Below are 19,297 nucleotides of genomic sequence, written 5' to 3'. Positions count from 1 at the left end.
AATGTGGATGAAGCGAAGGAAATATGCAGAGATCGTGGCAAGTGGAAAGAGGTAGTCTCTGCCTACCCCTCCGGGAAAGAGGCGTGATTTTATGTATGTACTTTACTACTCGACCACCGATGCTCATTAGTCATCAAATATGCGCGAATAAATCCGTAAAATATAACTAGTCTTACAAAAACATTTTGTAATTAGTAATTCTCCAGTGCCGTGGGGTTCCCGGCATTTTGGAAAAGGATCACTCCGTATCGTTCCTGAGGATGTGGTAAAAGGCGACTAAAAGCTAATAGACTTGTGATTCTTATTTTTAGACGATGGGCTAGCAACCTGCCACTATTTGAATCTCAATTCCATTATTGAGACTGTTGGCTCCGTCTACTGTGTAATAAATGAACACGTGATTGTATGTATGTATGTACGTATCCCCAGAAATTAGGTTTGCGAAACGCATAAAGTTTATTCGTACCCAGTTCCCAGCAATTCATTTAGTCGATCGGGAAATTTGGAAACGAGAGCTGGCAACACAGCACATCGTTCATTCTAGCCAATATTAGCGGGGAAAATGGAGTGCCCGCATTAGTTACTTTGGAAATATTTTAGGGGAACAAGAAACCTAATAACGTCAGGAACATAGTTGGTTATATACATACACACATTCATGCGTTTATTACTTAATAATTTATGTCTTACGGGGTAGATAACAAGAGTCAAATTCTTTGAAGGCCACGTTGTTACTATTAAATTACATATATATACCTAATCACGTCTATATTCCTTGCGGGGTAGACAGAGCGACGAAACAGAACCTAACTTTATACATCGGTTAAATGAAACAATGAAGATTTTACAAAACAGCAACTTCACAAAATGGCGGGCGACTCTCACAAAATATTCATCTAAGTAAACATTCTATCAAAAACTTCGCAACTTCGATGTTTACTTAATTATTTTGGGCAAATCGGGCAGTACTGTCGCTGCGAGTTTAAGTACTCAAGTTAGCGCTTAGCGAGTAACGTCCATTAGACTGATAAGTTTACTTCACGAAATAACTTTGGTCGCTCCAATTTATTTTTGCCACATTGCGGCGAAGCTAAGTCTGTTTGAGTGTCGCCGGTAATTAGAGACGGCTGAACACATTTTGATCGAATGCACTGTCAAAGCGGACTTGGTAATGAGGATGTTTACTCTTCGAATCATACTTGCTTCCGTAGTATGCGCGACGGCGGTTCTATAGCGCAGAAAACTATTGCTGTCCTGCTTCACGTCGTAATAAAAAGCGAAACAGCGATAGTTTTTCGAGCTATAAAAACGGCGTCGCGCGTGTCAAGCTACGGAGCTGGTGCGGGAAGACTATACATATATTATAAAGCTGAAGACTTTGTTTGTTGGTTTGAACGCGCTAATCTCAGGAACTACTGGTTCGAATTAAAAAATATTTTTGTGTTAAATAGACTATTTATCGAGAAAGGCTTTAGGCTATATATACATATATATAGAGCATTAAAAAAAAAGAATGAGGTCTTTGTATCGTTATTATTCTTTCTTCTCGTTGCACTAAATGCATTTTCGACACACTAAAAAATAGGTATATCCTGACATTCATGTCATAAGAAGGCGACAAAGATTTTATATCACGCCCACTCAACGTCTCTGTTGAAAGGTGTTTAAATGAATGCTTTTAGCATCAAATCCGCTGAATATATTCGCAAAATAGTCTTATTTATTTTTATGTAGGTACCCATTTCCATTTCTATGAGCCGACGCTCCATCAGTCAAATCGTATGGTGTTGATTGAAATGCGTGATGCGCAAAAAGGCACAGGTTCAAATCCCGCCTCGGCCATGTGCCAATGACTCTTTTCAAAGTTATGTATAACTAGCTGTGCCCGCGACTTCGTCCGCGTGGAATAGTTATTTTGGGCATCATTCAAGGATGAATAATTTTTCCTTTTATTTTTTCACATTTTCCATTACTTCTTCGCCCCTTATAGTTGCAGCGTGATGTTATATAGCCTAAACCCTTCCTCGATAAATGGTCTATTCAACACAAAAAGAATTTTTTTCAATTCGAACAAGTAGTTCCTGAGACTAAAACTTAACTAACTTAACTAAACTCTTCAGTTTTATAACTTCATCCCTTACGGGGAAGACAAACATTCTCAAGAATAAAAGGTCACGTTCAGCTAGATGTCTTAATAATGATCATTCTTATCCTCACAAATAGAAATTGTACAATTCTCATAGGCTTATAAACATGGGATTCTTCTTTTAGGCGATGGGCTAGCAACCTGTCACTATTTGAATCTCAATTCCATCATAAAGCCAAACAGCTGAACGTGGCCTATCAGTCTTTTCAAGACTGTTGGCTCTGTCTACTCCGCAAGGGATATAGACGTGATTATATGTATGTATGTACAATTCTCAAGTCATGAAGATTCATCAGGTTATTCAAATGTCTGACGAATTACGTCGGTTTCGACTCGCTGTTAATACCTGTCGAGATGATATATTAACGAAGTTATTGCTGTAGTACAGTCAACATCACATCAAGTTACCCAAATTCACCGCAATTTCGCAGATGTTCCGGCATAGAGTTCTGTGCAAGGTAACTTGACGCGTGGTTGACTGTTAGTTAACACGGTAACCTGTTTCGGAGAGATCATGTCACAAATATTTTAATTAATTTTTTTGTAATATAAATAGCGATCACTCAAATTCAGGGCAGAAGAAGCGGTAACAAACTGCACTGCATCATTTTCTTTAACAAAACCAACTTTACATTTATCCAAACTTAGAATAGAAATGTGGACGAGAGAATACATTGTTATGATTAATAATAATTGATTTAAATGAAATTTGAATAATAAAATAAAAAAATACTCTGGCAAGTTCCCGCGGGATTTATAGGGTTTCCATTCCATGCGGACGAAGTCGCGGGCGGCCTCTATTTATTAAGGGGCTCTATAAACATTTTCGCTCATTTACAAAGTCCATAAAGTATGCTGAAACGTTACGTAAAAAATACCAAATAAATATATGCTATATCTTGGTTTATCATCTCAAATGTGGCCAAGGGAAATAATAAAAATATTTTCAAACTACGAGTAGATAGATAGATAATTTATTTATTTGATTTGCTACACACAATTTACAATATAATACGAGTAATATATTTTTTTCTAGACCACTCTTCACGTACAAAAATGGTTAAAAAACTATGTATTTAACGATTTGTAATAATGGAATATACAGGTATAGAAACTGGTTAAGAATCATTAACATTACAAAAGTACCTGAACTATTTAGTCGCGTCGCGTCGCGTCGTGTCGTGTCGCGCGGCGTCGTGTCGTGTCGCGCGGCGTCGTGTCGCAATCGCAAGTGCGTAGATTTATTTTCAGTAAAGCGGAGAGATACAAACTCAGAAATAGTTCAAAGTTTAAATGGTTCCCAAAGTTTTGGTTCAACTCGTGACACATAGTTTGATTAGAACTATAACTAGAGAGGCTTACAAAAAGGGTGTATGTTTTCTTGAAACTTTCTTCTGGATTAGTGTTCACATAACAAGTCTCGAACTTATTGGGGCTATTTCAATCTGTGTAATTTTAAATTGGTAGGGCATCAAAATCGGTTTAGTAGTTTTTTTGAGATGAATTTTGTAAATATTCAAGTGCTCTATCTAGTATTTTTATAATTCAGATATTTAAACAAACATACATACCTACATATAATTACGACTATATCCCCTGCGGGGTAGACAGAGTAATCAACCTTGAAAAGACTGATAGGCCACGTTCAGCTGCTGGCTTAATGATAGAATTAAGATTCTTATAGTGACAGTGACAGTTGCTAGCCCATCGCCTAAAAGAAGAATTCCAAGTTTATAAGCCTATCCCTAAGTCGCCTTTGACGACCGGAATGATATGGAGTAGTTCTATTTTCTCTTATATTATTTAAACACTTACATAATTTTATAATTCCTGAATGTAACACACTTCTTACAATCACATTCTTTCATACATACATACATATAATCACATCTATATCCCTTGCGGGGTAGACAGAGTAAACAGTCTTGAAAAGACTGTTAGGCCACGTTCAGCTATTTGGCTTAAAGATAGAATTGAGATTCATATAATGACAGGTTACTAGCCCATCGCCTAAAAGAGGAATCCCAAGTTTATAAGCCTACCCCTTAGTCGCCTTTTACGACGCCCATGGGAGAGAGATGGAGTGCTCCCATTCCTTCATACATTTAATTTAATTCAAATTAATCATTCTAAATGTTTTTCAATCACCATAAATTGGATTGTGGTTGAAAAATTTTATTTAGGAAAGGACAGGGGAAGGTTAAGGTACGTTAACCCTGTAAATACTGAGGTGTTTTTGGCAAATGCCATTTATTGCCATTTACTTTTGATGACATAAACAAGCTCATAAAACGCCTTCGCATTACACGACATAATATTCACCGAGTAGACAGTTTATCTGTCTAGCTATTTATATACATAGATAAAAGCGAAAAACACTAAACTCACTCACACGCTGCGATAACTAAGTCACAAAACTACTGAGCCAATAAAGATGAAATTTTTACAGGAAAGTAGGGGAGAATGGGGCAATGGGAGCCTATTAAGGGAAAGTTTTAATAAAAATCAAGTTAGCCGAAATTATTGTATTTTTTTATTATAAACTCTTAACTTCATTATTAGAGAACATTTTAATCATAGTTATAATCAAGTACAGACATGAAATAAGGTACAATTAGCGTTTTACTAAAAAAAGTCAGTCGCTCCTATTACCCGACAAATGCGGGTAATGAGAGCCCATTTAACGCTCATAGGGAAAATGGGAGCCATTATAATTACTATTAAAGAAAAAAATAACAAAACGTATACTATGCATGAGATCTAGTTTTTACAATTATCAATATAATAAAACGCTTGGTTTGGCTTTTCTTCTTGGGCAAATACAGTACGTCTTTCCAGCTTAGGTGAGTTTTTGTAGCTACTGTCGAACAAATACCGCATTTTCTAATGAATCCACTGTCCAAGAAGCTTTTGTTGTTGTCCGAGTTCTTTTACGTGGCATCTAAAAGAAAAAATAAGCATTTTATATCTCTGAACTGACTAAATGGGGCAATGGGATCGATGTCGAGTAATGAGAGCCTTACTAGGCTACTATTAGCCGCTGACCACCATTTTGAAAAGTATTGACTTAACTATGTAATTGTATTTTCAATCACAATTCAACTATTTGTACTTGTTAGTTAACGAATCTAGCGATATAATAAGCATAACTACAATAAAATAAGATTATATTTTCATGCTTACCTTGATAATGGCAATCGGCAATTTCTTGTAAGCGTGGAGCGAAAAACACACAACTGTCCCTTGTGACTAAACGAATGGCACTAACGGTTCAAGCGCGTCAGGCGAAGTTTGCCGATTGTCGACGGAAGTAGCCCAGTACCAACGATCGCGCAAATGTGTCTGCATTCCGCTAAAACACCATAGCTCCCATTGCCCGACCGCTCCCATTACCCCACGTTCCCCTACCTAGATTGTACCGAGGAGACGTCCGCTAAGAAAGAATTTTGGGAAATTCCCGCGGGAATCAGAGATAACGGGATTCTTTGTATGTTTATTTGTAAAGTGCCGTGTGTGGCAAAAAAATAAAATTTTCAGTCAAAGATAGATTTTGGTAAAAAAAAGGTATTTAAGTCACAAATATCTGGTATAAATATTTTATGGAGAAAACTTCTTGATTTATTTACTAATTCAAAGCTAAATAGTCAAATTACGTTGAAATTTTTTATTCTTATAATATGGAGATAAGTAGAAAATCACACATATTTTTGCCCTGGAGGGGTAGGCAGACATTTCATCCTTTCACCTTCCTGCTTACTTCTTTCGCTTCATCCACATTCATGCCTCTCTTTAGTATTTTAAACGCACATATTACATTTTTACACTGAATTGAACAGGAAAGTTAGAACAACTAAAATAACAATTTACTGGGTAGCATACGAATACTTATAATTTATAAATTTGAGCCAAAATTTCGCGTTCCTGACGCCGCCGGACTTGCCAATGAGATAAAGTTTTGCACGCGTGCTAATAAACAACATACGGTAATGTATTTTATTTTCAGTACAAATTATTTATATTGTATCACATGCGGGGTAGACAGAGCCAACAGGGTTGAACACACTGATGCAATTGAGATTCGAATAGTGACCGGTTGCTAGTCCATCGCCTACAAGAACAAATCCAAGTTTATAAGCCTATCCCTTAGTCGCCTTTTACGACATCCATGGGAAATATTAGAATCTCAATTCTATCATTAAACCTAACAGCTGAACGTGGCTTTAAAGTCTTTCAAGACTGCTGGCTCTGTCTGCACCGCAAGGGATGTAGACGTGACTATATGTATGTATGTTGGCTTAAGGAAGAATCCCATGTTTATAACATGAGATTCCCATGTTTATATCATGATATTCTTCCTTAAGGCGATGGGCTAGCAACCTGTCACTATTAGATAGTTTAACATAAAAACAATAAGTTCCCGCTCGTCTCATTGCCACGAAATGGTCCGACACAACAAATCTGTAAAGGCGGCTTATGAAATACATTTCAGCAGTATCCCACTCCTACTCGTATATAATAATACTCCGAATCAGCCGTGGGACGTGATCGGAAATGCTATTAGCCTCATCATCTGTGGCTTTGCAGAAGTCAACACAAAACGCCATTCATTATGTTTGTACGTTTTATTGATTTCACCGTTTGCCGTGTGGTTCTCGGCAATAATACAAAAAAGAATAGGACCACTCCATCATGGATGTCGTAAAAGGAGACTAAGGGATAGGCTTACCAACTTGGGATTCTTTTTTAGGCGATGGGCTAGAAACCTGTCAATATTTGAATGTCAATTCTATCATTAAGCCAAATAGCTGAACGTGGCCTTTCAGAGTTTGTCTGACTGTTGGCTCTGTCTACACCGTAATGGACAAAGACGTGATTATACGTATGTATGTAATTTATAAACTTCTTGGTAAGGAGAAAAAGGCCACGGCTTGTGATTGGTCGACATTATTTATTTATGACGATCAGTGAATTCCAGTTTTGCGAAACGGTTGTACATTATCTGTCGCAGAGATAAATAATTTATTTCCAGGCTATTATAACACATTGTAAGTTACCTTAATAAAACTAAAATAAATCTAAATAAAACTAATTATACATATAATACTAATACAAATAAGCCTAGGTAAATATAAAACTTATCTACACTTTAAAACGGTTTACACATTTAAGACTTATTTATACAACTTTTGCAAAATGTAACACACTTTTTTTTTAAGTTTTTGTGTATAACATTCGAATAAACATTGAGCAAGAATTATCTAACAAATGATACAGTGTATGAATACGAAGGGTATTGTAAACGGTTTAGCGAACGGCCGGAGTGGAACGAGCGGCCATTTTGCGCGAACCTCCGGGAATTTACATAAATATTCGTTTATCACACCAGTCTGTGATTCAAGTGAAATCGTGCTGGCACTGAGAAAAACTCCGAGATAATATACTCGGAAAACAAATATTATTTAACTGAATATAAATAAGTTAATTCAAGCATTCGTTCACGATTTAGATTTAGGAGATCTATATTTGTAAATTGTCGTCCGATGAAAAGGCTGCAGTGTAGTTTGTTCCGCCGCTTCTTCTACAGATGCGCCTTAGAAGCGGTAGTAGTTGGTATTAGATTTAAGTAATGTGACGTCAATAAGTGATACCTTGTTTCCAATTTTGTAATAAATCTATTCTATTAATATATACGGGACAGATTACACAGATGGAGTTAGCCTTGAAGTAAGTTCGCGATTTGTGTTACGAGATATGTACTGTCCCAATGATACTATATTAATTAACAATGAATACTTACATAGATAAATATTCAAGATCAATCAGGAAAAGCGTTTCTCATCATGCCTTGGCCGGGATTCGAACCCGGGACCTCCAGTGTCACAGACAAGCGTACTACCGCTGCGCCACAGAGGCCGTAAAAAATGTATTACATGTATTATAGTGAAAAGGAAGATGATATATCATTATCTAACAATACACAGTATAGAATATCATTTAATAAACCGTTTCAGGAGCCAACAAGCAAACAGAATCCGGACCAACTCGTAAATCAGCGGAGCAACCGAGCCCCAGCGAAATTCAATTACAGACGACAAAGAGTAAAAATCGCCTATTCTCGGTCTGACTTTGAACGGATAAAATAAAATGCCATCTAACTAGGAACCATTGATAGTTAGTATTCCACTGAGTTTGTGCGGAATAGATTTTAAAAATAGGAAATATCGTTGAGCCAATTATGGATATTAAATGCTTTGATGTTGAGTTTATTTTTCTGCGGGTGACTGGCAAGGGAAATGAGGAAATATTGAATGAAATTATTACAAGTGAGTTTCTATTTAGAGTACAATATATAACCAATTAGGCTGTTGGCAAAATAGATCTGGAGGTGGTTCCCGTATAACAAAAGCGAGCTAATGATCAGTTATATCATTAATGTTAAGATGTTTGTAGTTTTCGATTAAGCAGTAAACCTACATACACACATAGGTATAATCCCTATATCCCAAAATATTTCCCTTGCAGGGTAGACAGAGCCAACAGTCTTGAAAAGACTGATAGGCCACGTTCAGCTGTTTGGTTTAATGATAGAATTGAGATTCAAATAGTGACAGGTTGCTGGCTCATCACCCAAAAAAGGATCCCTTTATAAGTCTATCCCATAGGTTTACATAAATGAGAAAACGAACATAATTTCAGGACGTACGATGAAAATACCATTATAAGTTCGGTGTTACGCCGAGCTTTAGGTCTCACTGGCATACAGTGTCCACCCCAGAGTTTCAGGGAAAACCTGTGTCAAAGAGAATAATTAGGCTGTATATTTGAACCCAGCATTTTAGGGTGTCGGTATCACATATAAAAAAAAAAACTATAATAAAATCTTAGAAAAATAATAATAATCTTAGCTTATTGCGTCTTAAATCATTGTTCTTAAAAAAATTAACAAAAGACGATCGTACTTTTTCGATACGTAAAATTATTACTTTTCTATAAGCGGTCAGTGTGTAAATTAACAACACATGTTTAAACACATATAGTTAGGTGGTGTTCAGTACAATGCAGGCAGAACACTATGTGAATGTTACAGCGTGTTATTTATCGGCATTGTTCGCTTTGCGTTTCACTAGAGGGCAGCACTGCGCCAGTCTCGGAGAAAGTATTCACTGGAGAATGCATGAAGGGTAGATGAAACCGGACGTATGCTTATAATAACAGCCAAAATAATTGAAGCTATAGTTTAATTAAGAGGGTGATTTTTGTAATTAAAGTGAGCTTTTTCGAGTTGTGAAAAAGAGATGATGAGTTACAGAGATTATTTCGATAGTTGATAACCTCTTTCCGCAGGGTCAAAGATTTAATCGTTCCACTAACCATGATGCCTACATTCTTCCGCTTCACCCTCTTCATTTTCTCTACTACTTTTTTACTATTTTCTTTATCATATCACAAGATTATCCGCATGGAGTGTGACGTTGAGGTAAGGGTGATAAGAGATAATTCAAAAATTCATAGAATAACGACAATCTTTATTGGACTAATTTAAATTTTTATAAGAGATTTTGTTCCTCATTATCTGAAGACGAGTTCAAAGTACTCCTAAATAATCTATACTAATATTATAAAGCTGAAGAGTTTGTTTGTTTGTTTGAACGCGCTAATCTCAGGAGCTATTGGTTCGAATTGAAAAATTCTTTTTGTGTGGAATAGACCATTTATCGAGGAAGGCTTCAGGCTATATAACATCAGGCTGCAACTGTTAGAAGCGAAGAAAAAATGGAATATATGTATGTGAAAAAACGGGGAAAATTATTCATCCTTGAGAGCTTCAATGATGCCCAAACTGACTATTCCACGCCGACAAAGTCGCAGCAGGCACAGCCGGCAAAAGATAAATTCTAAATGAGCCCCATGCATTCTCCAGTGAAGCAATGCTCTATGGTTTCAATTTATGGTTTGACAATGATTTGCATGTGAGTGACATTTAATTTAATATGAATCGCACTGGTGTCTAATAAATTATGTGGCTGGGTGTCATGGTGACATCTTAAGGTTGCTGCTTCTTAAGCTTCGTCCACACCGGATTCAACAAACGAAGCCTAACAAAAGTAAGCTTCGGTAATATGGTTCGGACGGTGAAGCGAATGTCTGAGGCAAACGTCATGATGGCATTGAACATGTAAATTATTCTGGTCTTCTCCCTGAAATCTACCCTATTGGAAGGGTCATATATGGTCACGTCTATATCCCCTGCTGGGTAGACAGAGCCAACAGTCTTGAAAACTGAATGGCCACGTTCAGCTATTCGGCTTAATGATAGAATTGAGATTCAAATAGTGACAGGTTGCTAGCCCATCGCCTAAAAGAAGAATCCCAAGTTTATAAGCCTATCCCTTAGTCGCCTTTTACGACATCCATGACAACGTGACGGGAACCACACAGAAATTGGGATTCTGTCGTATTTTGTGTCAACGATTACGATCGGTATGCATTATGTCCACTGTCATGCCATGCCGCATCGCTTCTCACTGCGCAGCCATGAATGTCACGCATAAATTGCTCGACGCATAAATGCGACTGATGCCAACGCACTTTGTAAGTAATGGCTGGTTCCGCCTGCTTTTAAAGGTTCCAAGTTCATTAATTTTATGGCCGGAATGCGTAGGTGTGTAAGTATGAGAACATTTAGGTGCCGTGTGGTTCCCGACACCAGTACAAAAAAGAATAGGACCACTCCATCTCTCTCCCATGGATGTCGTAAAAGGCGACTAAGGCTTATAAACTTGGGATTCTTCTTTTAGGCGATTGGCTAGCAACATGTCACTATTTCAATCTCAATTCTATCTTATAGCCAAATAGCTGAACGTGGCCTATCAGTTTTTGCAAGACTGTTGGCTCTGTCTATCCCGCAAGGGATATAGACGTGATTATATGTATGTATGTATAAGCTTGGGATTCTTTTGGGCGATGGGCTAGCAACCTGTTACTATTTGAATCTCAATTCCAAAGATATACAGCTGAACGTGGCCTTTTAGTCTTTGCGAGATTATTGGCTCTGTCTACCCTGTAAGGTTTAAAGACGTGATAATATGTATGTATAGTTTAAGGTACTTAGGTATATTATTAACTCTTTTTTTCTCTAATCCCGAGATGAGTTCCTTTTTTTATCACTGTTGGCTAGTGTCAAAGTGGGAAGGTTTATTTCTGCGTATTAATGAACGCTTTTCAAGTTTATTGTTGGCTCTACCCCGTTAAGAATAAAGACGTCACTAAATGTATGTATTAATTTTCTACTGGCTCTTGAAAACAGTGATAATCCTGAAAACATAACACTCATCATTACAGTCGTATAAGAAGAACAACATAAACAACAATTTAGAGCGAAAACCCAACAAATCTAGCCTCACAAACCCAGATTATGCAAATATTCCATTTAGTATTCAGGGACTCGTACTAAAATACCCACTTGATTAAAAGACGTGTTCAAAATTTTAATCATTTATTTGTGTGAGCGGCTTTTTATGTGTTAATCGCATTGACTTGGGGTTCACATTTGAATAATGTTTCGCTCGTTTACAATAAGCGTTTGTTATTTGTACTGATTTGTGCGAGATCTGGTCATTTTTTGTAGGTAGTTCAAAATTTATATAATTCTGCTTCTTTTTGATTGAATTTGCCTTAATTTTTGAGTAAGGGTTGGGTCTTATAATTACATACATACATAAATATCACTTAGGGGTAGGCAGACAAACTTAGGATTCTTCTTATAGGCGATGGGCTAGCAACCTGTCACTATTTGAATCTCAATTCCATCATTATACCATTCAGCTGCTACATGCAAATGCCACGCCTTTCATTTTTTCCAAGACTGTTAGCTCTGTCTACCCGGCAAGAGATATAGACGTGAATATATGTGTAGCGGGAGCGATGATTCGGCTCGACCGCCACCAAAGGGAAGATCTTCCGCCAGGCTAGGTGTGATGCCTGGGGAACCGCAGCTCCGACGATGTTGTGTCGGAGGTTGTATATATAGCTCCAATCCGTGAAATCTCTGAAATTGCGTCTTAGATTCTTCGCTGCTATTGGTTGAGCGCGTCAATTTCTTCGCGATGATTGACAGTAGTTGTTTGATTGGATGTTGTGACGAGTGGCGTAGAGATGTCGCCACATATGTATGTAGGTACTATCACTGCTTCCTTGCAAAATATGACTCCTTTGTTCCACATTATTTTTCATGTAAAACGAAGGTCACCTACTTAATGTAGTGCTATCCCGACGTTTCTTGGCGAGACACGGAGACGCCAGTGCGACCCGCAATTGACTTTGCCAACTTACAGACTAAAATCATACAAACATTACCTAATAATAACTAGTTCTAGGGAGGTTTCGTACATATATATAATCACGTTTAAATATATTGCGGGGAAATCAGAGCCAACAATATTGAAAAGACTTAAAGGCCACGTTCAGCAGTTTGGCTTAATGATAGAATTGAGATTCAATAGTGACAGGTTGTTAAACAATCGCCTGAAAAATTAATCTAAAGTTTATACATCTATCTCTTAATCGCCTTTTACGACATACCAACTACGTCTGTGTTTATGCCAAATATAACCACCATTGGGACTTAAAGTTCATTAGATATAAATACAAAAAAATGTTGAAAGGTTTTTAACTCGCAACAAAAGATTTTATCAACAAATTTTATGAAAAAACACAACTTCAAACGACTAAATCGTGTTTATATCTGAATGTAATCTGAAAAACTAAGGGATGTAACATCACAAATGTTATTTAGTGTCGTTCGCTTTAGATATTCGGAATCCTTTAATCTGAAAAGCTGTATAATTTGTAAAGGGTCGTTATTCCGCCAAGTTGAGAAGGAAGCCGATTAATTAAGATTTTGCCGTTCAGTTTCCTCTGACGGCCTCTTGTACTTCAACTCGGGGTCCCGGGTTCGATCCGAGATGAGGTTAGAATGAAAAATGATATATCACACTTTACTGTTTGCTCGGGGAATTTGTTAAATACAGGAGTGACGAATTGGTATAGACATACAGACATACATATGGTCACGTCTATATCCCTTGCGGGGTAGACAGAGCCAACAGTCTTGAAAAGACTGAATGGCCACGTTCAGCTATTTGGCTTAATGACAGAATTGAGATTCAAATAGTGACAGGTTGCTAGCCCATCGCCTAAAAAAGAACCCAAAAGTTTGTAAGCCTCATCCATGGGAAAGAGATGGAGTGATCCTATTCTTTTTTGTATTGGTGCCGGGAACCACACGGATGTTTGGGATGAATTGGCATAGACCGTCGTCAAAGGGAATCTTCCGTCAGATTAGGTGTTATGCCTATTAAATTTGTATATAATGTAACTAGCTGTCCCGGCAAACGTTATTTGCCGTATAAGTAATCTTTAAGTAATTACTAGTAACTAAAAAATGGTAAGGGTGGACAACCCTTATCGCTTAAATCAAAAGTAAATGTTGGCCGATTCCCTGACCTACTCACTATAATTCCGAAACAGAGGGCGTCCATTAAGAAGTAGGCTTTAATTATTACACAAAAAGGCAATAGTTGCGAAAATACAGTTTACTATAACTACATACATATATAGCACGGACCCCAAAACGCGAGGCATGCAAATTTCCTGTCTGGCGTAATGGCCGCGCCTTATTCATGACCTCGACGCCGATATTACACCCCACCGCATCACATAATGAATATTGCGTTTGTCCAAACCTTTATACATACATACAGTCACGTCTATATCCCTTGTGGGGTAGACAGAGCCAGTCAGTGGCCTATCAGTCTTGAAAAGACTAAAAGGCCACGTTCAGCTACTTGGCTTAACGATAGAATTGAAATTCAAATAGTGACAGGTTGCTAGCCCATCGCCTAAAAATGGATCCCAAGTTTGTAAGCCTTCCTAGTGTCGAGTGGTACTGTTCTTTTTTGTATTGGTGCCGGGAACCACACGGCACTTCACAGCAGATGATATAAAGATATTATTACTTTAAAAACCGATGCTCTTATCGCGAGGAAACCTGTCAATTCAACCAACTGGATGTATTACCAGTCAGTTGCGGAAATAAACTGCGCAAGTTTTCACTCAATTTTTATTTTTCACTACATTTTCTTAGATATACATGGAGAGTGTGGAGGGAAAGGTCGGAGTGGGAAGACCTAGACGAACATATCTTGATCAAATTAAGGACGTCCTGGTAAAGGGTCAGGTCAAAAGTACCCGAAACCGCCGAGCTTGCATGAAGAGAGTTATGAATGTGGATGAAGCAAAGGAAGTATGCAGGGATCGTGGCAAGTGGAAAGAGGTAGTCTCTGCCTATCCTTCCGGGAAAGAGGCGTGATTTTATGTATGTATGTATGTTTTCTTAGATAAACTTACGACAATGTAACTGTAATTTTAACTGTCAGTTGTAATATTACCTGTAACAAAATATTGTCAATTAGTAATTTACAATTTTACATATAATTCAACTTTAAAAAAAAACTGGCTCTGTATACTGCTGGTAGGGTAGACAGAACCGACAATCTTGAAAAAATCGAAAGGCCACATGCAGCTTTTATTAAAGATTTTGATTTTATTTTTACTACTTTTTTGACGTCCACTGAGCACCGCTCGGTCACCCAGGTACTTTTAATACAGTACCTATAATGCAACGCAAAAGTTTAAAATCAGTTAAAAACAAGCTGTTCTACTACATACTTATAGTCATTTCTATATCCTTTACGGGGTAGACAGAGCCAACAGTCTGGAAGAGACTGATAGGCCACGTTCAGCTTTTTGGCTTGATGATAGAATTGAGATTCAAATATCAGCCCATCAGGTTATCAGCCCATCGCCTAAAAGAAGAATCCCAAGTTTTTACCCGATCCCTTAGTTGCCTTTTACGACATCCATGGGATAGAGAAGGAGTGGTCCTATTCTTTTTCATTGGTGCCAGGAACCACACGGCACTGTTCTAAAGTACAGAAATACAGGGTGACTTTCAATTCACCTGCATAAATTTAACTGTTAAGTGTACTCATCTAAAGGATATTTAAAAACGTTAAAAGAAAAATATCGGTTCATATTTCAGAAAGTACGAATAAAATAAAAGTATTAAAATCCACGATCCTAAATACGTCATATCACCCCGGCCGGCGGAAAAGCGACGCGTAAGATTCAGAGGTCAACGACACAATTCATTCAGCTGAGCGATCTCGACAACTGTGTACTTTACTTGATCTTGATACTAGAAAAATAATTTATTTTTCAGACATTTATTTACATGTTTAGTTTTAATTTCTTTCTGTAGTATTGGTCTTTAATAAACCGTGTGACGTAGTTTTTGAGGGTTTTTTAAATGAGAAAATGATGATGTTTAATTTAAATAAAAATAGGCTCAAACGGCTCAGAAGCATGGGTATAGTCTATGTTTAAAAGGATGCAGTTGTTTTAAATGTCACCCTGTATATGTTAACACGTTCCTATATCGTTAAAGTTTTCTCAAAGACAATACGCAACAATAGAACAAAGAATATACTGCTAGGAAAAGTCCTGAGATTTCTCTGGAAGTGTCTGGAATTGTGGGCGATAAGAACGAATGTCGTTTGACTCCCGCCGTTGATATGTAAAGTTTCAAAGATAGTTTATAAGCCAAATAGTCTGGAACGGGAAGAGATTCTATTCAGTTTTATTTTTTACTTATTAATGTCCGTGGATTTGTGGTCTAATTTGTTATTAAGGAATTCGATATCCTCACCCTAACTAGAAAAAATTACATACCTATTTACCTATGCACATGCTGATATTTACACATGTAAAAATATCACAGTACGTACGTTTATAATCACATCTATATCCCTTACGGCGTAGACACTATGTACACATTAGTTTACCGTGTACTTTGTAAACTAATGTATTATGTACATTAGCTTAAATTCTTACCGAAGCTCTTACGGTGAGGGAAAACATCGTGAGGAAACCTGCACATTCAGGCAACTGGATGTGGAACCATGATTTAATACGGTTTAGGTGCCTCTGCAAAGGTTGCGGAGGTCATCTGATTCACATTTGAGAGTCGCTTCGTGTAAAAACCTGACTCACCCAATCCAGGACCCATGGTAATGAGAATGCAACCGGTATTAAGCCAGGAGGAAGAAGACCGTGGATTTAAACCCTAATGTTCCCGAATAAATAACGTTATCACTAGACCACAGAGTCCGACAATAACACATCGTCGAGTGATCCCCCAGGTTTTCAGGGATATAATTTATGGTCTCATTATAGCTCTGATGAATGGGGCACGCGTGTCACTCGTATCCCGTGGGGATCGCAAGTTACCGGAAGAATCTCTAACAGGATCATGGAATTAAGATTAAATACTAAAGAAGTAAGTATGTTTATTATAAGTTATTATTATCACCCACACAAAGGTTATCTGCTTAAACCAATGGTAGACTGTTAGATAATGCTATTAGCATTAAGTCCGCCTATTGTACTTTACAAATTGTAATTGTTACAATAAAGAATAAATAAAGAAGCATTTTTTTAAGCTAGAATAAGATTACTTAGCGGCGTGTTATTGTATCATTTCTGAGTATAAATTTGTGACTTAACTAATTTATAACGGGAATGTGACACAGAATTTTATTTCAAGATCCAAATCAGACTTATATTGCACGCGCGACGCCGTTTTCATCGCTCGGTTACTATAGCTGTCCCGTTTAATGTCATAATATATAGACGTAGCCGCAAAAGGTCAGGTCAAGAGTACCCGAATCCGACGAATTTGCATGAAAAGAGTTCTGCCCGGATGGAAAAATGTACCCTCTGCCTACCCCTCTGGGAATGAGATAGAGTGATTTTATGTATGTATAGATTTAAATGTTGACTGAATAATTAAAGCAACGCAAATTGGAAGAAATTATAAATTAAGGTTCTAAGCACCAACAGAAAAAATAATAGGAGCACTCTATCCCTTTTCCATGGATGTCGTATAAGACGACTAAGGAAAGGCTAATACACTTGGGATTCTACTCGTAGGCGATGAGCTAGCAACCTATCTCAATTCCATCATTGAGCCATACTAAACGATGCCTTTCAGTATTTTCAAGATTGTTAGCATGTCTATTCTGCAAGAGATATAGACGTGATTAATGTATACATACATACATACATATGGTTACGTCTATATCCCTTGCGGGGTAGACAGAGCCAACAGTCTTGAAAAGACTGAATGGCCACGTTCAGCTATTTGGCTTCATGATAGAATTGAGATTCAAATAGTGACAGGTTGCAAGCCCATCGCCTAAAATAAGAATTCCAAGATCATAAGCCTGTCCCTTAGTCGCCTCTTACGACATCCATGAGAAATAAGATGGAGTGGTCCAATTCTTTTTTTTATTAGTGCCGGGAACCACACGGCACTGATTAATGTATGTTTATATTAAATTGCTAAATGCACAAAAGGGTATATTCAGAAGAATGAAGACAAAGTGGGGTAAAGGTCTTAGGTCCGAACGTGTGGACCCCCCCCCCCCCCCCCCCCCCACAACGGATTCGAATATTTATAGCCCCACCTGGTCCACGATAATTTCAGCTTACTCACTAATCTCTAGTGAAATTGATACGAAAACTTTGACGGCTTGGTATTTGAAATTGTTAGAAGTTTATTAATTTATTTTGCAAATTAATATATTTTGGTGAAGTGGCAAAATGGAGTTACGAAATTTATTTATTAGATTAAAATTACTAGAAATATTCGTAAGTATATATTGTACTAGAGGCCGCCCGCGACTTCGTCCGCAAGGAAACCCTATTAATCCCGCGGGAACTCCGGGATAAAAAGTAACCTATATGTTATTTTGGGTCTTCAGCTACCTACATACCAAATTTCATCGTAATCGGTTCAGTAGTTTTTGCGTGAAAGAGTAACAAACATCCATACTGACATCCTGACATATACACACAAACTTCGCATTTATAATATTAGTAGGATACGGAAAATTACTACATGTCATTAGCCTTGTGGTTCACATCATTTAAAATTAGAACCACTTCATCTTTACATCTTTACCATGAATGTCGTAAAAGGCGATTCAGGGAAAGGCTAATAAACTTTATTCTTATAAGTTTGGGCTATTAACCTGTCTGTATTTTTTTATGTCAACCTATTGTCTAATATCAATATATTGAATAATAAGAATATATATATATATTATATATATATATATATATCTATATCAAATATCAATATATTGAATCTCAAATCCATCATTAAGCCATATAGCTGAATGTGGTCTTTCAAGTGTCTTCTGATGAAGACTGTGGGTTCTGTCTACCCCGCAAGAAGTTATCATCGCGAAGGAAACATAAGTGATCTGTAGGGAACCTTACAAGCAGAAATCCATAGTCTCTGCCTATCCCTGTGGGCACGCGTGATTATAGGTATGTAGAATTAATCAGACGATACTGAACAAGTGCCGTGTGGTTCCCGGCACCGATACAAACAAGAATAGGACCACTTCATCTCTTTCCCGTGGATGTCGTAAAAGGCGACTAAGGGATAGGCTTACAAACTTGAGATTATTTTTTTAGGCGATGGGCTAGCAACCTGTCACTATTCGAATCTCAATTCTATCATTAAGCTAAATAGCTGAACGTGGCCTATCAGTCCGCTCAGGACTATTGGCTCTGTCTACCCCGCAAGGGACATAGACGTGATTATATGTATGTATGTGTGTATACTAAACAAACGATGCGGCAATCCCTCATGATGGAGTGGTATCGAGCGAGCTCGTTCTGTTTAGGTCCTCTGTTTATTCCTCTTGTAACGCTTTGATTCGATCCTTTGAAGTAAAAATAATGATCTAGTTAGACAAATAAAATCTCGATCAGGTAAGTTACCTACTTGTAGGTAATAAAATAAAAAGATTGAGAATAAACCAGATGAATGGAAATTAATGATATTGTGGAAGAATCTTTAATTACTCGTTAAATGGATTTATCTATCAAGGTTTTAAATTAATGACTGAAAAACATTCTAAGGTAGACACTTTTTATTTTTAACTGAGATAAAAAAAAAATGTTCAGTCCTCATGATTTAAACCAATCAGAAACATATCAATAAGTGTAAAGAAATGA

At 37.3% G+C, this 19,297-nt stretch overlaps 1 protein-coding gene and 1 long non-coding RNA gene across 2 annotated transcripts in view; both read right to left on the bottom strand.

The window, feature by feature from the left end:
• The window catches only part of LOC106129118 (neural cell adhesion molecule 2), a 98,529-nt gene that overhangs the window by 10,495 nt on the left and 68,737 nt on the right, over positions 1-19,297 (bottom strand). The window lies entirely within an intron of this gene.
• On the bottom strand, positions 4,657-5,547 carry LOC132902518 (uncharacterized). The gene is made up of 2 exons (XR_009657153.1): positions 5,330-5,547; positions 4,657-5,087 (listed from the first exon to the last, which is right to left on the bottom strand). It is a non-coding gene; the product is annotated as an uncharacterized LOC132902518 (long non-coding RNA).

Source organism: Amyelois transitella, chromosome 14, assembly GCF_032362555.1.
Source record: "Amyelois transitella isolate CPQ chromosome 14, ilAmyTran1.1, whole genome shotgun sequence".
Taxonomy (NCBI): domain Eukaryota; kingdom Metazoa; phylum Arthropoda; class Insecta; order Lepidoptera; family Pyralidae; genus Amyelois; species Amyelois transitella.
The sequence above is the reverse complement of the archived record's forward strand: the minus strand, read 5'-3'. Positions and strand labels throughout refer to the sequence as shown.